At 43.3% G+C, this 24,016-nt stretch overlaps 1 long non-coding RNA gene across 1 annotated transcript; it reads left to right on the forward strand.

The window, feature by feature from the left end:
• The first annotated feature begins 326 nt into the window (after positions 1-326).
• Positions 327-23,008, forward strand: LOC141165275 (uncharacterized). The gene is made up of 3 exons (XR_012251133.1): positions 327-456; positions 21,278-21,426; positions 21,901-23,008. It is a non-coding gene; the product is annotated as an uncharacterized lncRNA (long non-coding RNA).
• Positions 23,009-24,016: the final 1,008 nt, after the last annotated feature.

Here is a 24,016-nt window from a genome sequence, read left to right on the forward strand (position 1 = left end):
TAACAAAATCAGATAGTAATCACCCTCCCCAGTTCCAGTGCCAGAACCCCGCCGATGCTCTGGTCTGGTATTGGCTGCAGTGGTGACTTTACATAGACAGCTCACATCACCTGTCGCTGCTGCGAAAACAGAGACAGGAGCAGCGGCAGACAGTCGGAACAAGGGAGGATGAGTACTATATTATGTTGTTTTTTTACACATTTTGGACCCGTATTTCTAAAACTGGAAAGCCCATTCAGGGAGGTTTACACTACACGATAGGTGGCTAATAAACGACCATCGATTAAATACATGTTTGCTGATTGGGATTGGCAGTCCAAGGTTCATGTCTTCGGACGAACCTCAGACTAGTGGAAGTAGTAAGAGCACAGCAGCCCAATAGCGGCTCAAGGGCTCACGTGGCTTAACAATGTCATGTCCGGAGCCGAGATTGCTGGAGCAGCGCTAGTGCAGGAGGTGAGTATAAGGTGTTTTTATTTTAAAAGGGGTACTAATTCATTTAAAGGGAACCTGTCACCAGGTTTGACGGATATGAGGTACGGTCTCCACCTTTCAGGCCTGATATACAGCCTTCTATAATGCTGTATATAAGTCTCCGATCCGACCTGCAAGAGAAGAAAAAGAGCTTTTATTATACTCACCTGCGGGGCGGTCGGGTCCGATGGGTATCGCTGGTCCTGGTCTGGTGCCTCCTCTCTTCTTGTGATGCCGTCCTTCTTCTTGCTTTGTGTGCATGACGCGTTCCTAGGTCATCTGTATGTGACATGCAGAAGCAGTGTTGTTGTGCTTCAGAAGCATCCAGCAACTAGAGGGGTTAACACAGTCACAGGAGACAGGGAGTGTTTAGCAAAGCCCTAGGGGGATTGTGGGGAACTTGTTATTGTAGTCTGGCTGAAGCCAAAGAGAAAGGTGGTGTGTTATCTGTATCTGACAGAAGGCAACTGAACAGGATTCAGATCAGGAGAGAAACTAAACACAGGTCAGATAAACTCCCTGAACTAACAGTGCAGAATATTATCGAGCAGGAAGATAAGGACTGGAAGGAATTGTGTCACAGGGATCATCTCCCTCCTCAAACCCCCCCCCCCTCCATCTCCATGCAGGATAAATAATTACGTGTACTATTGTGTCCTTCTGAAGGAAAAGCCTGTGGTTGTGTATGCATAGAAGTGTGCTGCTAAGAGATCTAATCTATGCTGAATTATGCTACTGAAGAGACTGTAATACTGTGCCTTGTGAAGAAACTACTGTATTGTTACTGGAGCCGGTTGCTCAAGAAGCTCAGACTGTACTGTAATGAAGATTGTTGCTGTAATATCAATGAATTGCACTGGCCATGTTCAGATTAAATTCCACTGTTAAACTGTTCAAAAGACTCTTGTCAGATGTGTCTGGTCAGCAATTGAATCTGCCTGAGAGAAGCTGCTGTCTATGGTCGCCCTGAGTAACGGTTCCCCCAGGATTCCAAAGAATTCATGGAGCTCGTCTCGCCGTATCTGAACCTAGCGACGTGCGTGTAACACGTACAGTCTCCCAGCCAGCATGCTCCTGCACAGGCATACTTCTCTGCTTTGACGAGGGCAGAGCAAAGTACTGCAGGCGCCGGGAAAGGTCAGAGATCCCGAGCGCCTGCGCACTGCAGTACTTTACTCTGTAATAGTCAGGGTAGAACAGTATGCCTGCGCAGGAGCATGATACCGGGGAGACTGTGGGTGATGTAGGGACACATCATGCACACGAAGCAAGGAGGACGGCATCACAAGAAGAGAGGAGGCGCCGGACCAAGACAAGCAACACCCATCAGACCCAACCGCCCCCCAGGTGAGTATAATAAAAGCTCTTTTTCTTGTCTTGCAGGTCGGATCGGGGGCTTATATACAGCATTATAGAATACTGTATATGAGGCCCGAAAGGTGGTGACCGTATCTCACATTGGACAAACCTGGTGACAGGTTCGCTTTAAAAAGGGGTTGTCCAGGTAATGCACAACCCCTTTAAGCTTGCTTAACCCTCTGTTAGGCGCATGCCCGAGTTCAGGCGCAGTGCGCCTTACAGGCACAAGTTATAAAACCACCTATAATATCTAATTATCTCAATTTCAGGACTCTAAAAGTAATCAGTGACCTTCATAGGGATGTATTAAAAGAGAGTATACAAAAACAGATGCCAAAAAAAACCCATTTAATAACCGTAAACATATTAAAACAAAAAGTACTAAATTTCTCAATTACCGCCATATAGCCTCCAGTTTTCGTGACATAACTATTACTAAACATTACTAAATATTAAAATTTAGGAAAACAAACTTAATGGTAATGCACTTAGATGCTACTTCATTACTATTCACTCAGGTTCAGAGATTACATGTTCAGCAGAAGACACACAGTTACACTTAGAGAAGCAACGCTGGCAGATCATATTTGCATGGGACAGACATATCACGTTGTGACATCTTTTGCATTCATAATTTGACATCCTTCTGTCACCAGTTTCAACAGTGCAGGTACGTCTTTTGGGAGGTGGGAGAGGTGGTGATTTTTCTCAATCATCTTTGGGATGAAATCTTTTCAGCTGGACTTGCAGGCTAGAGGGGAATCCACTTGTCTTCAGACATCTTTGGCGTAGCTCTCCACTCACGAGTTCCTTAGCCAATGTTTTCAGGTAAATTCTTCTACGCAGCGGTTCCAGCTGATTGCAGAGGTAAATCACTTGTGAATTAATACCACCCACATTCAACATCGCAAAGAAGATGACCATTCGCCAGCGCTTGGTGTTTCGGCTAACGCCGTAACTGTTCGGCTAATGAAGATTCTTCATTTCTTCAACATGAAGGGGGTTAGATAAATCCTACATTTTACTGGCCAGTAGAGAATCTGAAGCAAGAAAGAGAAAGTACGTGTTAGGGCGTAATGTGCCTTAGAGGTCACCCTTTTTTTTTCTAAGAAAACCCTACTTATTTCCACAAACTTTGCATTATTTGTTCATAAAACAAGCTAAATAAACTATTGTGATGAATAAAAAGAAAAAAGACTAGCCTTCAAATGTGAGATGAGTTCAGGCGCAGTGAGCCTGAGAAGCCACAGAGGTCAGATCTGCTCTACAGAAGGTCTGCTGTAACACTGTGAGATCAGGTTTCAAAGAGCATGTAAAGATAGGAAATAACTGGGAGGGGGAGATTTTCTGATAATTTGGAGAGTGGAAAGAAACTAAACTAATTGAGTTGTGCCTGTCAGATCAGCTGCACGTGATGGAGGGTTAAAAAAAATGCTTGTCAGCAGCACATTGTCCTGTGTAAATGTGCCCTATAAGGCTATGTGCCCACGTTGCATTTATGAAGCAGAAAATTTCTGCTGCATAAATGCAAGTCCTCTCCCGGAAAAACGCATGCGGAATTCCGCACGCGTTTATCGCGCATTTTTCGCGCGTTTATCACGCGTTTTCCACATGCGGAATTGCCTTGCGTTTTTTATGCATTGGACAAAGGCAATTCCGCTTGCGGAAACGCAAAATTAAATGACATGCTGCGGATTTTTGAACGCGGCATAAACGCTGCGGAAAAATCCGCAGCATGTGCATAGAACTTGCGGAATCCCATGGGGGACCATGGGGTGCGGATATACATGCGTTTTTCAAGCGTTTACGCTGCGGAAATTCCGCAGCATATACGCTTGAAAAATGCTACGTGGGCACACAGCCTTATGGTGCAGTGTAAATACTCCTTTAGTTCTCATGATAGATAAATCACTGACAGAGGTGTTTGGTTGCGGCATCTCACTAGTGAGAATACAATACACACTCGGCCGAACTGAGCATATATGTGTATGGGGAAGTCGGGAGGAACAGCTGATAGCCGAACCAAGTTTGTTTGGCCAACAACTATTGAAGGTGTATGAGCACCTTAAAGGGGTTGTCCGGCCTTTGGCTACAAGTCTACAATCACTCTATATGAATGCCGACCTGTGAATCCTCACTGCTCGTGCACTGCGATTTGCATACTTGCAGAAACACATTCCGACTAGACATGTCGGGCCTCACTCAATAAACCTGCATTAAGCGAGGCCGCACACGTCTAGTCGGCGCGTGATCGCATGTATACAAATCTTACCTTTACGCACATGCGTAAGACTTTGCAAGTAGCCTGGTGTGTTCTTATGTAATGAACTTCCTAGGCCTATTTAAGGCTCCAGAGACTCACTCCTGGGTCTTGGTATTGATCTAAGACTTGTAGTAAGGCTATGTGCCCACGTTGCGGAACTGAAGCATATTTTTTACGCTTCTCCCTGGCGGGAAAATCGCATGCGGATTTTACATGCGGTTTTCCCGCCAGGTAGAAGCGTTTGTGAAGCGTCTTTGCAGCGTCTTTGCATGCATTTCCGCATGCGGGTTATCAATCACTTCTCCAAGTGATTTAAACATCACTTGGAAAAGTGCTTGACAACTTGTTCACACTATATAAATCCGTGCAACCGGCATGGATTTATATAGTGTGACCAAGTAATAGTTTAAAAAAAAGAATCAGAATGGTAAAAAATAAAAAAATAAAGTTTATACTCACTTTCCGATGCATTCTCTGCCCCGTCCGGAGTCTTGAGCGGCTCACGCTGTTGTGTGCAGGACCTGCGGTGACGTCATTGAGTCATGTGATGGGTCACATGACTCAGTGACGTGGCAGGTCCTTCACACAACAGCGCGACGGCGGGAAAACACTGGGAAGACATCAGAAGATAAGTATAAACTTTATTTTTTCTTTTTTCTACAGGTTCTTTGGTACCCAGGTCTGGATGAGAGTCTCCTCTCATCCAGACTTGGGTACCATCCGCACATTGATTCCGCTGCGCTTCCGCAAAATTAATGAACATGCTGCGGATTTTTGACCGCAGCATATACGCTGCGGAAAAATCCGCAGCATGGGCATTGACATTGCGGAATGCCATTGGGGACCATGGGGTGCGGATATACATGCGTTTTACAAGCGTTTACGCTGCGTAAATTCCGCAGCATATACGCTTGTAATACGCAACGTGGGCACGCAGCCTAACTCTTATTTGTCTGTGAATAGTTCCAGTCCACAGTCATCAGGATGTCTCCTGCTTGTCTGTGGTTTCCAGTCCCTGAGTTACTTGTCAGCGGTTTCCAATAACCCTGCTACCTGTCTGTGGAGGACCTCACCTATTTTTCTGCGGTTTCCAATAACCTTGCTACCTGTCATTGAGGACCTACCTGCCTGTGGTTTCCAGTATCGCTACCTACTTGCCTGCAGTTTCCAGTATCAACCTGCCTGCAGTTTCCAAAATGTCTTCCAGGCTGTCTGCAGCTTCCAAGATATTCAGACTTTCTAGATTCTCTGGAGTCCTGTCTGCTACCTGTTCGTGGTCTTCTAGGACCTCTTCTATGTGTCCGCCTGCAGTTTTCAGGATGTCTTCCTGACTGTGCATGGCTTCCTTGGTAATAGGCTTTGTGTTACTCCGGAGTTTTGCCTGCTACCTGATGCCTCCTGTCTGCCTACGTTCTTCAGTAACTCTGCAATCTGCCAGAGGTGTTCAGTTACTCCGCTGTCTGTGGTTTCCGTGTGCTCCATCTGGCTGCTGCACTGACGCCCGAGGCCCTTGTGCCCGCCCGGACCTTGGGCTTAGAGGATCCACCTCACCCAGTGAGCGCGCTGTACATAACCCTTATACTTGCAGTCATGCACCTGTGGCTCCCTGCACCGGAGACTCTACATAGGCCAGACAACCCCTTTAATACTGCACCCTATTGTGTAGTACTGGCTTTCACCATGGAAAATATTGTGCATACCTATTAGGATTAACATTTGTAACTCTTGCTGCTGGGTGCCAGTGGTGCCCCAACTACATACACATGGAGCACATGCTACACCCCTTAAAGGAGCTGTAGACTTTGTTCCAGGACCAGTGGGGTCTAAGCTCCCTGCCGCCATGGCCAATCCTATTTGCCAGATTGGGTTGATAACATGATCAGACGTTCTGCAGAGGGGAGTCTGGGAATGGGCTCTGCTAAAATGGGCATAGGGGAAGGGGAAGTATCTTATTTGCCTAAAGCCAGAGTAAATATGCACAATCCAGCCGTCCACATAGGTTATCTGCTACCAGGGCCGTCATATATCTGGATAGTTTCTAGCTCAGGTTCTCATGTATAACTTGCATATAGACAGCGGGCTGTACGGTTGATTGCCTCATCTAATAGTAATGCAGAAGGGCGAGTCTCTGGGGCATGGTTCCTCCATTTAAAGAAAACAGCATTATTACAGAATTTGCTTTTCCTGCCAGGATCCAGGCACCCCCTGGGGCACTGAGTGACACTGTCACCCTCACACCCTCTCTGCACAGTCCCGATTTTGTTTTGTTAGGAATCTTAAACTCTGAGAATTGGGCGACCTTCAGGCTCCAGGTCTTGCAGTGCTCTCTGCTGATAAAAACCTTATCACAAAGACTGTTAACCTTTGACCTTTGCCAACAAGGAACCTGAGAATAGAAAAGACTGTTTTCTGAACAAATTTAACAGAAAATGAAGTAGGGAAGCAAAATAGCGATATTCACTTACACCGGCTCCATTTTCATTAGTGGGTCCATTCACTTTTATTAGAGCGTTGAGGTGCAGATAATATATTGTTAAAGGGTTTTCTGGTTTCAGAAATCTCTTATTCCCCAGCTGCAGTTTGTTTTAAAATGTCATGTCACCAGCACTGCAGTCAATCAGTGAGCTCAGAACCACTCAGAGTTGCTGAGCTCACTGATTGGCTGCAGAGATGTCGATGTGATGTTAGTGAGAGTCCTATTCTCAACCAACGGTTTTGCGTCCTCCCTTTCTCTTAAAGGAGCTGGTTTGCCACTATGGCTGGTACTTAGCTTCTGTGCTACTGACACGATGGAACTCCTGCCCGGGGCACTCTACTCGTCTCACATTCCCTGTTCCGTCCTGATCCTTTACCTCTTTACCTGAGTTATAAACTTGGGGCCGTACTGCTAGGCATCCTGTCCCAGGACCCGTCTACAGTAAATCACTCTATCCTTCTATCACTTTTCCTTTCTGTACTCAGGATCACGCTATCCACTGCTTCGGTCTCCACTCACTTTGGGAACACCCAATTCATTTGACTCTGCTGAGTACTCAAACCAAAGGTCTGTTCTAGCTGCAAACTAGGCCCTGTCTAACTCTGTCTGATTTGAGAGTCCTCAGTGGTTTGATACATTTTAATTGCTAACTGAAAAGATGGTAACAAGTTGCAAGCTTTTGAGACTACTCAGGTCTCTTCATCAGGCATAGTAAAACACAAAAAGTCACATATTTATACACAACAAGATACTCAGTGACAACTATGGGCCAGACTTCAATCACAGGACAATAAAACTTTCACGATCCTTATCTATGAACTGCTCCAATATTTACGGCCACAAATGTTTATACCTCTCCCATAATGATAGTTCTGCTTTATGTCCCTTGTCTCATCTATTGCATTATTTCTGTCTTGTTGTGTATAAATATGTGACTCTTCAGATTTTGTGTTATACTATGCCTGATGAAGAGACCTGAGTAGTCTCGAAAGCTTGCAACTTGTTACCACTTTTCAGTTAGCCATTAAAAGGTATTAACCACTGAGGACTATCAAATCTAAATATTTTGCCTGTTCAGAACAGATTTGTTCCTTTTATATGTTTGAAAACTCCATCCACAAGCTGCATGGTCTTGTAAATTGTCACAGTATTTATTGATGTGGAGTGAACAAATTGTGGATTTTTTGCTACGGGAGAATTCAAGTCAAGAATCCACAGCACAATGCAAGTTGAGGATTAGCTGCACGTTTCACCGTGTATTGACATACTGTAGATCTAAAATCTGCACCACAGGTCGACATCCGTGCGATTCTGCTCAGGTTTTTTGCGCACTATAAGGCCTCATTCACACGTCAGAATTTTCCACATACAAGAAAAACAGACCAATTTTTTTGATCTGAGTTTGGTCCGAGTGTCATCAGTTTTTCTCATACATGGAAGCAACAAAAAAAAAGTTTCTCTTTTCTGACAAGTCGTGAAAATCGGACTGCACCAGAATGTCATCCAAGTTTTTATTAAGGACCCTCAGGCTCGATTTGCTGATTTTGATCCGTCATTGGACATTTCTCCACAATTTTGCGTGGAACGCACTTTGATCCAAAATTGTCTTCATGGATCCTTAGACTTGTATTGCCAATTTTGATCCGACATTAGACATCGCCACAATTTTTGCACGGCATTGGAGAGGAGATACGCCGCTGTCAGACCCTTATTTCAGTGGGAACAAGTGTTTGGCTTCTCAAAGTTTTCCATTAATGAAAAAACCCTTGAGTGAGCTTAAGACGACTCCTCAGCATTTCATAGGCGGATATGAAGCTGTCCATTGTGTTGCTGCTATACATTGCAGCTGAGTCAGTGATTAGGAATTACGCTGATGTCACAGTCTGGCATGTAGATGATGAAGACATGTAAATTGTGTGATAGGAACAACAGTCTATAGAGATGGAAGTTTTTTTCTAGTTTCTGGGAAGGAACCTCACCAATATACCAGAAATGGTTTGTCTATATTCTGAATGTCAAGTTTTTTTCCTAGAAACAGACTTATCATATGTAGGAGATCACTTATTGTTTATCTGTGGAGTTTGGCAGGAATCTCAATAAAAATAGAGACCCCAATATATAGAGACTAAAGTCAGCCAAACCTGCAGATATTGACGGAATCAGCAAAATGTCTGTTTATGGGGGGTCTCCTGATCCTCTCCTGACAGATGATGTCAGAGGGAGATAAGTAACCGACAGTTTTTCAGTTTTAACACCTGAATGGAAACGTTACCCCTTAGACCCTTGTCAGATTCTTCTCCTACAAAAAAATCAGACCTCATATTTTGTACTGATGAGGGGCAACACCCTGAAACATGTGTCTGCAAATTGAGATTCTGGTTTGGCTTTTATCCTAAGTCATATGGCAAGGCTCGTTAAAGGGTTGATATTGACTTTTAGGTTTGCTACTTCCAGTAGGTGGCACGAGAATTCAAGCCCTCTAACTCTCTGAATTTGCACATTTGATCAGTTATATTTAATTTCCACTTAATCATTTTTGTGTTCTTGCAGGAGATAAGCCACTGTCAGTATTATATGAAGGACGGGGTAGCTTGGTGCTTTCAAGCATTGTGCAATTACTTAAGCTAGTTTTTTCAATGTTCCTAAGCCAAGTAGCCCCAACATGATAAATTGCACCCCCTGAGCTATAATCATACACTTTACTGCACTTGTCAGAAAAATAGCACGAGGCCATTGTACACATTATTTAAGATATTGAAAAAGGAGAAGAGATGAGTATTGCGGCATAAAAGACATTATTTTATCCAATAAAGGTTACATCATAGCATATACAAAAAAATCACATCACAGGATAGGAGCTATAAAGTGCAAGGTGCCAGATATCAGAGGGTCACACGGATGATGGCTCACACAGATTGTACAATGTAGGTAGCTCTATATAGATTCTGCTGGTGAGTATGGGAAAGTATGTCAAGAGACTTACAGGAATTACTACTTAATAGTATACTGCTCGGTGCTAGTGAAACACTGTTGCTATGATGTAACCTTTATTGAATAAAATAATGTTTTTTTATGCCGCAATACTCATCTCTTCTCCTTTTTCAATATGTGTATTATATGAGTAGGCAACAACCGGTCCAAGGTCTGGCACTTCTGACCAGACACCATGGTCCGTTTAGCTTCATAAGGTGGGCCACTGTTTGTTCACATTATTTAAGATGCAAAATTGGGACATTTAAACCATGTCCCCACCCTATGCACATGCCCAAATCGTTCACTCTTGAGTATAGTTTTGTAAAATTTCACCTCTATTGCAGTTCCCTGAATTTTCTGGGCTAAATTGAGACTCTTATCAAGTATGTCCTTAGTATGTCCTTAGTATGTCCTTAGTATGTCCTTAGTATGTCCTTAGTCCTTAGAAGCATGCGGGCTGATTCGTCAAGGTGTTTACGGCACGTAGAAACTCCTTGAAGTGGTGCAAATTTTTATTTTGATGGAGATTCAAAATTTTGCGACTTTTGACATTTTTATGCCAGTCTCGGCCAGCTTCACTAAAGTGCACAGAACTGGTAATGGACAGGACGTGGTGAAGCCTGCCCTGCAAATACATCATAATGTATGACACTTTATTTCTTGCTGAGACGCATAACAGTTGAAAGATGCACCTAATTCATCTTACTCCCGCAGTTACTTCATCAAGATTGGTGTGCAAAATGCTAGTCTTAATAAATTGGGCCCAGGTGAGTACCTTATGTACGGCATGCTGGATAGATTAAGAACCTAGTAGTAGGACGATGGTTGACATTTGATGGTTGTGCACTGGTAGGATGTAGCTCCTAATCATAGAGTATAAAGAACCACGAAACTTGGATAGATTACAGTGCATCTGATAGCTTTATTAATAGGTCAATGTATAACATTGAAGTTATTCCACATATCAAGAGGGAGGCTGTGATTGAGAACCTAGGGCTCAAATGGACAGATCAACAATTCTTATGGCTGCGCCACTGCAAAGTCACTCATGAACTACTGGCAGGAGATGCAGCCTCTAGAGAAGAGCAAATTGATTTGCAGGTCCCTGGTCCTGTGGCCATGTCAGTGGTCTGTGGCCGCCGGATAAGAGCCCTGTAAACCAACTTCTGCCTCTCGTAATTCCTGGTGCCTCTTCTGATTTGTAGACCCAGCGTGACGTTGTTGTTTGACGCACGCATGATGTCTCACCAAGTCTACTAATCAGGAGATCCACTCATCTTTCCCAAAAAGGTTTTATTACAAACTAAGTCTGGTTCCTATCTCTTGCCGATATCATTTAAGGACTGGCTGGGCATATAGGGAGGTGTGTCATTAGAGCCATCCATATGAGGTCACCTTGTCGTGGTTGGATGGTTTTTACATTTTTATTAGTGGAATTCTTGTAATCACTAATCGCTGTGTGCTGACATACAGTCATGGAATACTAATCAGGTGCAGAGAATTCCCGCAGGTAGGAGGAGGTTTGCAGGGCTCCTGTCAGGTGTCCACATACCATTGATGTGGCCAACTGACCAAGGTCCTACAGATCAATTTGATCATCTCTAGCAGCCACATATAGAAGTGTATGCACTCTATTGAATATAATATTTCTGTGAAGGATGGAAAATAAACGACCTATAGACACAGCTCACTCCACATATTTCAGGGAATTAAAGGACTGGACACTTTAAAGTCCAACCTGTCCAATCCCGTGTTCTGAGAGACATCAGGGAACAGCCAGGATGATTGTCAAGGGGGTGGCATTGATATTGGAGATTTCTGATGGCAGAAGATTATGCTGAGGAGCAAATCAATGCATATTTAATCTCTTACATTAAGACCCCAATTCCTCATTTGGAGTTTTTATTTTTAAAGGAAATTCGTCAACAGATTGATTCCAGGTATGTTTCACTATGAACTGCTGCTGAGTTTCAGAGTAAATATACTTTGAGAAGTCGTCATTTGTTTTATGTTGTATTTCTTTTTGTACCCAATTTATCAAATTGGCGCTCAATGTTTGATGAATTTGATACAAATGCAGATTCTTTTGTTCCTCTTTTGTTCTATCTATGTTTCGTTAGAGAAAACAATCCTTTGAATACATTTTAAACTCACATTTTATCCTTAATGGCAGAAAAAAAAAAATGTTGCATTCCACTAGCGCACAATTGCGGCAAAATTTTGCAATGATGATTTGGCTGAAAACATCTGATTAATGAAAACTATACCTTTGAAGGAAACCTACAAAAAGGACGAGTGCTGAAAAGAGACAAAATCCATAGTGAATTGGTGTAGACATAAAAATGCTTTAAGGCTATGTGCCCACGATGCAGAAATGCTGCATATTTTTTACGCTTCTCCCTGGCAGGAAAAACGCATGTGTTTTTTACATGCGGTTTTCCCGCCAGGTAGAAGCGTTTGTGAAGCGTTTTTGCATGCATTTCTGCATGCGGGTTATCAAGCGCTTTTCCAATCGATTTTAGCATCACTTGGAAAAGTGCTTGACAACTTGTTCACACTATATAAATCCATGCAACCGGCATGGATTTATAGTAGTGTGACCAAGTTAATTAAAAAAAAGAATAAGAATGGTAAAAAATAAAAAAATAAAGTTTATACTCACCTTCCGATGTCCTCCCGGTGTTATCTCCGCTGCGTCCGCTGTCTTGCATTGCTCGCGCTGTTGTGCAGAACCTGCGGTGATGTCATTGAGCCATGTGATGGGTCACATGACTCAGTGACGTCATGGCAGGTCCTTCACAACAGCGCGAGCATTGCAAGAGACCGGACGGAGCGGACAAAACACCGGGAGGACATCGGAAGGTGATTATAAACTTTATTTTTTATTTTAAATTCTTTTTTTTACAGTTTCTATGGTACCCAGGTCTGGATGAGAGTCTTCTCTCCTCCAGACTTGGGTACCATCCGCACATAGAAACGCATAATATCCGTGTGTACAAATGTACTGACACGGATATTATGGGTTTCAATGCAAGTCAATGGCGGCGATTACGCTGTGTGTCCGCAAAATTAACAGACATGCTGCGGATTTTTGAGCGCAGCATAAATGCTGCGGAAAAATCCGCAGCATGGGCATTGACATTGCGGCTTGTCATTGGGGACCATGGGGGACGGATTACCAAGCGTTTCCCATGCGTTTATGCTGCAGAAATTCCGCAGCATAAACGCTTGGAAAACGCATAGTGGGCACACAGCCTAAAATTAAACTTTTACTCCATTAAAAACTCAAAACGAAGCACGAATTGGGGCCTTAGTGGTTTTTCATCTTATACCATATTCTATACATGATTATGCCTTCCTTATGCAGTAACATAGGGACTCGGACTGATCTGAGGTTCTGGCAGGACAGCCCCGTCTACTATTTGGGCATGTGTGTTATATATTTTCCACCCTACTGTGTAGCAAAATCCATTTATTATGGTGAGTAACTCCGGTTTTCATGACCAGGCTCAGACTATACATCTCATTACTAATGTACTACTAAACAGAGAGTCAAGAGTGGAGCGATGAATGGCTTACAATACAAAAGCATCTGTTCCTTATCAGTTCTTAATTCCCACACTGGGAGTCTCAGTGCAGAGGTGAGACCACAGCTTACCCCATAATACAATTGTGAATGGCTTATAGAAGGGATTTGTGCTCTAAATTATATCAAGACAAAAAAAATAACTCAAGTTTTCACTGGTTGTATGCAAAATAAAGACAAAAAATAAAATGTTATAGCCAGTCCAGTGCCTTGGGGGAATAAAAGCTTGCAGAACAGAGGTCCAAGAGTCAAATATAACCAAGGACATTCTCAAGGAGTTTGTATGTTTTTTCCATTATTGCATAGTTTTCCTGCAGGTATAAATGTTGCCATCAGCCCCAGTTTGTTTCTTTCCCCTCTGGATCCAGGGGCAGCACGGTGGCTCAGTGGTTAGCACTGCAGCCTTGCAGCACTGGGGTCCTGGGTTCAAATCCCACCAAGGACAACATCTGCAAGGAGTCTGTATGTTCTGCCTGTGTTTGCGTGGGGTTTCCTCCGGGTTCTCCGATTTCCTCCCAAACTCCAAAGACATACTGATAGGGAATCTAGATTGTGAGCTCCAATGGGGACAGCGATGATAATGTATGTAAAGCGCTGCAGAATATGTTAGTGCTATATAAAAATAAGGATTATTATTATCCAGCACCTGGTGCTGCATCCTCCCCTGTAGCCGACTCTCTGTTCTTCAGCCTATGGCTTGCCATGGTATCAGGATGTGCACCTCTGACGTCATGACCCAAGGCCACATAAACTGGCTCAGTTTGGCACCGAAATAGTCACGAAGACACATAAATCCCACCATTTGTCACAGATGACACTAGGGAAGGGGGTCACGCAGATCCCACCCCTGCCACCAGTTTGTCAGGGGACGCAATTCTGCTGCCTCCAGTTGTCAGGACAATTACGCAATTGATGGACGAGGCCGCAGTTGCTTTCACTACTAGGCCAGTTATTGAGGAACTCACAGTGAGCGTATGGTATATACACCTCTGATTCCAACTCATGGAATATATATACAGTCATCATGGCCAAAAGTGTTGAAAATGGTCCCAGAAAATAAAGTATTTTTCCTACAAAATGATTGCAATTACCCGTTTTGTTACACACATGTTTATTTCCTTTGTGTGAAAAAAAGGCAAATTGGAGATAATTTCACACAAAACCCCAAAAAGGGGCTGGACACAATTGTTGGCACCCTCAACTTAATATTTTGTTACACACCCTTTGGACTAAATAACTGCCATTAATCGCTTCCTATAAACATCAACAAGCTTCTTACACCTCTCTGCGGGAATTTTGGACCACTTTTCTCTAAACTGCCCAAGGTCTCTCACATGTGAAGGGTGCCTTCTCCCAACAGCAATTTTAAGATCTCTCCACTGGTGTTCAATCGTATTTGGATCCGGACTCATTGCTGGACACTTCAGAACTCTCCAGCGTTTTGTTTCCATCCATTCCTGAGTGCTTCTTGAAGTATGTTTGGGGTCATTGTCCTGCTGAAAGACCCATGACCTAGAACGCAAACCCAGCTTTCTGACACTGGGCACTACATTGCGAGCCCAAATCCTTTGGTAATCTTCAGATTTCATGATGCCTTGCACACAGTCAAGGCACCCAGTGTCAGAGGCCGCAAAAAAAACCAAAACATCTTTGAACCTCCACCATATTTAACTGTAGGTACTGTATTCTTTTCTTTGTAGGCCTCATTCCGTTTTCGGTAAACAGTAGAATGATATTCTTTACCAAACAGCTCTATCTAGGTTTTATCTGTCCACAAGATGCTTTCCCAGATGGATTTTGGCTTACTCATGCACATTTTGGCAAACTGCAGTCTAGCTTTTATATGTCTCTGTGTCAGCAGTGGAGTCCTCCTGGGTGTCCTGTCATAGCATTTAATTTCATTCAGATTATGACAGATATTTTGTGCTGACACTGATGCACCCTGAGTCTGCAGGACAGCTTGAATTTCTTAGGTAGGAACTTGATTGGGGTTGCTTATCCAACATCTGGACTTTGCTGCATTGCAATCCTTCATCAATTTTTCTCTACCCTCCATGCATAGGGAGATTAGCTACAGTGCCATGGGTTGTAAACTTCTTGATTATGTTACGCACTGTGGACAAAGGAACATTAAGATCTATGGAGATGGACTTCTAACCTTGAGATTGTTGATATTTTTCAACAAGTTTGGTTCTCAAGTCCTCAGACAGGTTTCTTCTCTTTCTGTTCTCCATGCTTAGTGTGGCACACACAGACACACAATGCAAAGATTGAGTCAACTACTCCTCTTTTTATCGGGTTTCAGGTGTGATTTTCATATTGCCCACACCTATTACTTGCCACAGGTGAGTTTGAACGAGCAGCACATGCTTGAAACAAAGTTGTTTACCCACAATTTTGGAAAGGTAGCAACAATTTTTTCTGGCCCAATTTTGAGGTTTTTGTGAAATTATGTCCAATTTGCCTTTTTTTCTCTGTTTTTTTGTCTTGTTCCAATACACACAAAGGAAATAAACATGTGTATAACAAAACATGTGTAATTGCAATAATTTTCTGGGAGAAATACTTCATTTTCTGCAACAACATCAAGGGTGCCAACACTTTTGGCGATGACTGTTGTGGTAGATCAGCTCACTCAGCTGCACATAGAGGTATAAATCTCATTACTAATTACTAATAAACGGAGAGTGTCTTTAAATCTTCCACTAGTTTATTAAAAGTACTGCAAAAACCGGGCAATGTTAACAAATCAAACACGGCCTTCCTGGCCTAACAGCAAAACAAAAACATAATGATTGGCACAGTCCTTGATGCTACGGTAATCTGCCCACTTTAGGAACAAACAACACAAGGTTCAGCTTTCTTTAACATGAAAACACAGCTTCAGAGCTTGCACCTCCAGGCCCACCCAACATTGAACGCTCTAGAAGGCTGGGTATTTATTTATCCTCAGGGCTCATCCCACTCTACAGATGTTCAATCAACCTAGCACTAAACATGGCTGATTAACCCCTCTCAGCACATAACATCCTGGAGAGAAACTTCAGGGTTTTCACATCACAGAAGATAGAAATCTTCGTGATACATATCTCCCCTCACTTACATTACCAGTGACCCTGTCACATACCCCCCCCCCCTCTGCCCAAAGCCAGGGGTTTTGGCACCTTCAGACACCAAACAGGGAATTCTGGAGAGGGCGTCGGCATTACTGTGCAACCTCCTGGGTCTTTGTTCTACATGGAAACTAAAGTCCTGGAGGTCTAAGAACCACCTAGTCACCTGGGCATTTTTACCCTTCTTTTCTCTTAACCATCTCAGAGATTCATGGTCCGATACTAGTTTAAACCTACGGCCTAGTAGGTAATACTTCAGTGTGTCAACGGCCCATTTGACGGCTAAGCACTCTTTCTCGACAATGGCATATTTTTTCTCCAAGGAAAAGAGCTTCCGACTCAGATATAGGATGGGATGTTCTTCACCATTCATCTCTTGAGACAGCACGGCTCCCAACCCGACCTCTGAAGCATCCGTCTAGACCACAAATTCTTTACTGAATTTCGGTGCGACCAGGATCGGCTGTTTATATAGGGGCAACTTCAACTCATGGAATGTCATTTCTATTTCAGTAAAGTCTACACGACTTTTACAACGTCAATTTGGTGCCTTTAAGGAGAGCTGTTAGTGGTGCGGTAATCATGAAGAAATTTGGGATAAATCGCCTGTAATATCTCACAATTCCAAGAATTGCCCTGACCTGCTTCTTGGAAAGTGTTTGCGGCCACTTCTGGATTGCGTCGAGCTTGTTTATTTGTGGTTTGATTTTGCCTCTCCCGATAATGTAGCCTAAGTACTTGGCCTCTTCCTTCCCCATGGCACATTTTTTGGGATTTATGGTAAACCCTGTCTTCCTCAAAGCATCCAGAATAGCCTGTGGTAGATGACTACCACAGTCTGGGCTGAAGATCACTATGTCATCGAGGTAGGCTCTGGCATACTTCTCATGGGGTGCTAGGATGTAATCCATGGCGCTCCAGAAGCTGGCAGTGGCACCATGTAGTCTGAAAGGCATTCTGGTATATTGAAAGCACTCATCATGTGTCGAGAAGGCTGTCTTCTCCTTGGCACACTGGGACATTGGGATTTGCCAGTAGCCATTCGTCAGGTCGAGGATAATAATGTACCTTGCAGAACCAATCCTCTCAATGAGGCATCAAGTATTAGGTAAAATTTGGATACTTAATTTAGCCTGCGGTAGTCTTTGCAAAACCACAAATCACCGTCGGGCTTTGGGACGAGGACTACCCGCTTGTTGACTCATCTATTACGCCGAGGTCTAGCATTCTCTTCACCTGATTTGAGATTACCTCACGGCGTGCTTCAGGAATCCTATATGGCTTAAAATTCACCCTTAAATGTGGCTCTGTCAGAACGTCATGCTCCACCACCTGCGTACGCCCTGGAAGCTCCGAGAATAGGTCAGGGTTCCTCTGCGGCAGTTCTTGACACTGTTGCTTCTGGTCGGGTGATAGATTCTCCGCAATTGTGACATCCTCACTTTGGCTTCGGGACGAGCTCACAGGCAAGGGACTTCCAGCGACTTCCGATCTCGCCACGGCTTGAACAAGTTTACATGGTATACTTGGTGAGGCTTCCTTCATCCTGGCTGGTGTACCTTGTAATTAACCATTTTTCCACCACCTCTTGTGGGCCTTGCCAATTGGCTAAAACCTTGCTCTCTGTAAAGTCTTATTGATGCACTCCACAAGGCCGTCTGTCTGGGGATGGTAGATGGAGGTTTGCAGCTGGGAAATCTGGGGGACCCTACACAGTTTCTTCATCACCTTGATCATGAATGGAGTCCCTTGGTCCGTCAAGATCTCCTTTGGCAGGCCGGTCCTAGAAAAAATATGGACAAGCTCTCTGGCTATACACTTGGCAGATGAGTTCCTCAGAGGCACCTCCTCTAGGTAACGGGTCACATAGTCCATGACTACCAGGATGTATTGATGTCCTCATGTAGACTTTACAAGTAATAATAATAATAATAAATAATAATAATAGTAATTCTTTCAAATGGAACCTCTATAACAGGTAACTGGACTAGTGGGAGAGGGACCGGTTACCTGGCAGGTGGGCCAGGACCTACAATAATTTAGAATCTCCCGGTAGCATCCAGGCTCATAGAACCTCCGTATTATTCTCTCCTGAGGTTTTTCCACACCCAGATGTCCCCCCAAAACATGCGAATGGGCCATGTCTAAAACTCTCTGCCAATAGAGACCTGGAACCAACAGCTGCTCCACGATTTTCCCGCCCCATCGTTTAGTCACAAGATTCAACAACTCTTCATTGAGTGCAAAGTGTGGGAACCTGGTGTCTGCCCCTGACTCTTGAGCAACCCCATTATAGACGGTAACATTATGGAACGCTTCCTTTATTGTAAGGTCCATAATTTGAGCAGTCTCGAAGTTCTCTCTGGACACTCTTAACTCAGGTAGGTTGTTCTCCTCGGTCACCGTCTCATCTTCCTCCCCAGCAAGGACACACAGGGAGAACTCATCCACTTTGATTTTGACGTGGCTTCTTCTCGATGAGTCCAGTTTTTGTCTGAGACACACGGTACGGCCTCCTTTTTGCATAATTCCCCCCAAAAAAGTCTCGCCCCACTATGACGGAATATAACAAGTCCCTGATTACCCCAACCTCATGGGACTTGGTACCAAAGTCTGTTCCCATGGTTACTCTGGCCATAAGGTAGTCCTTGATGTCTCCGAGTATACAGCGAACGCCCACGAATTTGTCAGGAACCAACTGGTGGGGAAGTGTGGCACTGATCAGGGTCACCAAACTTCCCTAGTTCAAAAAACTACGTACTGTTACCCCATTAGCCGACATGGTACACGTCTGCGGCCCCTTGCCGGGTTCACAGTTCACACTACAGGCCGAATAGGCGTAATAGGAACAATGCCGACCTATGTTGCAGTCCATCGGTTCAGGGGACATGTGACACCGGGCGGCTACTTGTTCAGGATTGTGACATTGTCAACAGATCATGTCCTTAACAGCAGTCTTTGGTGGACCCTCAGCGAAATTTAGATGCCCCCCCCATTTGATTTGTGGCTCTGATCCCCCTCTGTGGTGAGCCTGCCTCCTTTTGGGTATTCCAGTACAGGGAAGTGATGGTGTCCTGTTTCCCTAGGGATTTCTCGTTTCTCGACAACCTGGTACCAGGCCAACCAGGTCATCCGCATTCCGAGGGTTGTCCTGGGCAACCCTAGTCTGTACCAGTCTGGGAAGGGAGTGGATGAATCTGTCCATCACCACATGCTCGACCATCTGGGCAGGAGTGGAAAACTCTTGCTGCAACCACTTCTGGACTAGGTGCAGCAACTCAAATCTACGAGCAAGGGGGTTTGCCGCCAGCATATGCCCAGTGATGGACTCGTTGGGCTCTAACCGACATAGTTACTCCAAGGCGTGCCAAGATTTCAGTCTTTAATTTGGCATATTCTTTGGCACCCTGAAGTGCTAAGCCATAATACGCCTTTTGGGTTCGCCTGTCAAATATGGTGCCAGCACCTCAGCAAGAGCAATGGGCAGAAGTCTCTCTCAATCAGCCACCCTCTTGAAAACCATTAGAAAGGCTTCCACATCATCCCCCGGGGTTATCTTCTGCATGGCCCGTCTTACCGCCTTCTGGACTTGTGAGCCATCAACCAGACCTGGATTTGGGGTCAAAGCTGCCGCTGTGCCACAATCGCCTCTGTGAGTAACTCAGTCTGCTGCTGCTGTTGTTGGTTCTGCTGCTGCTATTGCTGGATCTGTTGCATCAGTAGCTTACTTGTCTCCTATTGTTGCCAGCTGTTGTTGCTGCAGCTGTTGCTGCTGCAGGCTTTGGACCAAGTGCTTGATCAGCTCCAAATTGGCTCACTCGGATTGACACACACGTGTGGTTATATCCTGCGGGAGAAGTGTGTCGACTTCGAAATGCGTCGATAATAAAATAGCATTTAATACAGTTATTGTATCCTGGATCTTATTACCATCTCATCAGCAGTGTGGAAACTCCATGTTTTTTTTACTTTATTCACTAAAAGATATTAGAATAGTTTTTGGATATAAATCTTTAATTAGGAAAGTACCTTTCATTTCTCAAGATTTTAACAAAATATCATAGAGCAGGTATGTCACTCTCCACAAGGAGGAACGAAATATCAGTAATATCAGGAATTATAACTTTGCATGCAGATAGAGGGGGGGGGGGGGGTAACTGAGATCCTACCTGGAGAAGAATAAAGTCGTCTTTTAACTCAGAAATGGAAACCTTGCCAGGTAACCCTTTGGAAAAGGCTTTGGTAAATGGTCACTAGTTTCAGATTAGTTTCAGATAACTTGATCTCATTTCATAGATAATGTGAAAAATATGAAATCTACAAATCACTTTATTTATAAGTTATGTTGTCTTACCCCCCAAAAATTCACTCCTAGACATCTCCCTTCTATCTAGCTCGCTGTTCACTGCTTGTTGTCAAGTGTAATCCATCTCTAAGAACTGAGACGCTGAGACACATTACAAGGAGTGGGGTGGGTCTTTGTCTCTCTCTTCTGCTCTCCTGGCAGTCAAGCTGTATACAGGGGTAACAGAGAGGCGGCATTTAAATTCAGGGCAGGCGAACCATTGGATAATGGCAGGAGCATTGCACCTTGGGGAGTGAAGTTCCAGCTCCTACAGAGCGGCCAAAATGCTGATGTAGAGGAAGCACGCACTCAAAAGTAGGGGATGGCAAGTTACAGGGTATAAGAATCAGGTCACTTCATAGACATGTTAGACTGGTATGTGCAAAAAAAAAACTTGTTTTGGACAATGAAGGCAGCAAAATTCCTATATAAATTGTTTCTCAGAACTTGGCATCCATTTTGTTACTGGGCAAAAATGTATGTAATGTTTAAGGCGTCTTCCTTGCACTCATGAATATACAGTATACATATATATACAGTATATATTACATAGTGTTTAGTTAGTGATTCGAGGCTGGGACATACGTCAGGAGTGTTTGTAGCATTAGCTGCTATCTTCAGACTGCACAGAATGATTTATGACATAAATAAGTCTCAGGATGGTGTCATCCATTACATTTCTGTTTAGGGTGAATTGCTATAATGATGTCTGAATCATCTCGCTGATCCCTGGAACGTGAAACAGAGTCCGGGTGGAGCAATGGAGGAAGGAAGATCCTGTAAACATACAAGAAGTTACTGACTGCTGAACGCTGATATACGAGTTCCCTCTATGGGGTATACATAATGCCAAGCAGCTGGCGCTACGTAAATCGATCTATCTATCTATCTATCTATCTATCTATCTCTCTATCTATCTATTTCTCTATCTATCTATCTATTTATCTATCTATCTATCTATTTATCTATCTATCTATTTATCTATCTATCATCTATCTATATAGCTATCTCTCTATCCCATATCTATCTATTCTATCCATCTATCTATCATCTATCTATATATCTATCTCAGGCTATAAATAAAAGAATAATAGTATGAAGAGTGTTGACCTGTAGCTGCCCGATCCTTCGCTTGCTTGACATTTGCCAGCAGGTTAGGTCACCATTAATCTATGATCAATTTAAATAGGACCTGGAACCTGCTATAAATATGTAATTTTTTTACCTGGAGCAAAGGCACCTTATAATATAAATTAGCAGTGAAATATTCTTCTTTCTCCACTTAATAGTCATTTATAATTTATTCTTCAGCAGGACAACGACTCCAAACATAGAACCAATTAAGAACTATCTTCAGAGTAAAGAAAAACAAGGAGACCTGGAAGTGATGATATGGCCTCCACAGAGCCCTGAACTCAATAACATTGAGTCTGAAGGAACAGAAGGATTTGTACAAGCGACATCCACAGAAGATCTGGTGTTAGTTCTACAAGATGCTTAGAATAACCTCCCTGCTGAGGTTCCTTTAAAAACTGTGTGCAGGTGTATCGAGAATTGATGATTTGATGCTGTTCTGAAAGCAAAAAGCGGTCACACCAAATAATGATCTGATTTAGGTTTCTTTTTTGTTCATTCACTTTGCTTTATGTTAATTGATAAAAATAAACTATTACTACTCCTATTTTTAAAGCATTCTTTGCAGCATTTCTTCCTCACCTGCTAAAAACGTTTGCACAGTATATTTTTGACAAAGTTGTAAGCCAAAAGTCAGAAAAAGCCCTTGAGGATGCCAAAAACTTACAAACAAAAGAATACAGCAGTACTCTGCAAGGGTTTAGATGCATGCAAATGTAGGGGGTCAGCCCTTACTGGACATTGAATGACACTGTGGCTTTAAGAAACCATGCTCCCCTCTGATTATTGCTCTTGGACTAGTCGCCTCTCCCCCTGTTGTTTTGGTGTGTGCTGTTGAAGGGAGAAAAACCAGGAAGTGAGGGAGACTTTGTATGTGTCTGAGGTAACAGACAGGACATTTGCCTGTGTCCTGATAAAGAGAGACAATAAGAGAAACTGATGTTCTCTGGGGAAAGATAGAGACTGGACTAATTCAAGATTGGTTGTCAGGACTGTGTCCAAAAGTAAAGAGCTGCATCGCTCCTCCGGAACAGCTTCGCTGAAGATTGGTAACCTGAGGTAACAGATAACAGAAAGAGACAAAATCTACAGGAGAAAGAACTCAAGCATAACTCATCCGGCTCAGCTACAACAGAATCAAGCAACAGCTGCCTATCTATTCCTGAACTGCACAATCGTGAGTGAAACAACGGTATAGTACTGGGTGAGGGTGTAGCTCAGTTTTCTCTTTAGTTAAGACGCTGTAGCAGTGTGGCCTGATTAGCAGAGAAGCCAGGTAATGAATTAGCCGAGAGTAGTTTGTAAACCTGATTTATACTGTTTGTATTGTACTGTCATTGCCATAGCTGGAGCATAGTTTTATGATACGCTTCAGCTATTTCTCCTTATATTCATGTTATTAACATCATTGTTATAAAAACTGTTATCTTCTGGCATATATCCTCTTTTACTTAATAAAGCCGGTGTTTTGTTTCTGCTTCCTTGTCTCTGTGCCGTACTTGAATCCTGCCTTACGGTGTTCTGTGGACTCCGCTACACAGACATTGAACATATGACATTTTGACTGTATTACTGTTATATGGAATATACACATAAAAATCAAGGCACTAAGCGCTCAAATTGGCAAATTCGCAAGAGCCCACCAGCCATGACAAGGTGACCTTTCTTTGATGGGACAATAAATCTAAAATTTTTCAAGCATGCCTCTCCCTGGCTAAAAGTCTACAAATTAAAGGGCAGGTTGACACTTGTTTATTCTGTTAGGAGATGCTGGTCAGTTTTTTATAGTATACTATTGGAGGTGGTCACTTACTCCCATCAGGCTACTGCTGTTTTAATTAGTTCTGGATCCTACTTGCCCTTTAATTTTGTGCGCTATGTACCTTCATTTTATATGTTCTGTATAACAGTATTGCAGTCCAAATTTCATATATTCAATGTCTGCATATATTTTAACATATACAGAGGCTGATATAGTCTTTGCTTGTATATAATGCAGTCATAGCAGCTTGCACGTGTTCACACTTGCTTCATTCTGTTAGGAAGTGCTGGTCAGTTTTTTTTATTTTTTTATACCCATAAGTTCCCATAGAGCAGCGCTGTGTCCAAATGCCCAGGAGGTAGGTAGCAGTTCATGGGGGGATGTGACTTTGGGAAAGGGGGTATGATCACGTGAAAAATTTCAATTACAATTTTTGGGTGCCACAAAACACTCTGTGGCTTTAATACATTGGAGTGTGGAAGCATTGCTGCATCAGTAGACTGACTTACGATTTAGAAGTCAAGGATAACT

The sequence above is a fragment of the Phyllobates terribilis genome, unplaced genomic scaffold (genome assembly GCF_046119375.1).
Source record: "Phyllobates terribilis strain yellow unplaced genomic scaffold, ASM4611937v1 Scaffold_11__3_contigs__length_659146591, whole genome shotgun sequence".
Taxonomy (NCBI): domain Eukaryota; kingdom Metazoa; phylum Chordata; class Amphibia; order Anura; family Dendrobatidae; genus Phyllobates; species Phyllobates terribilis.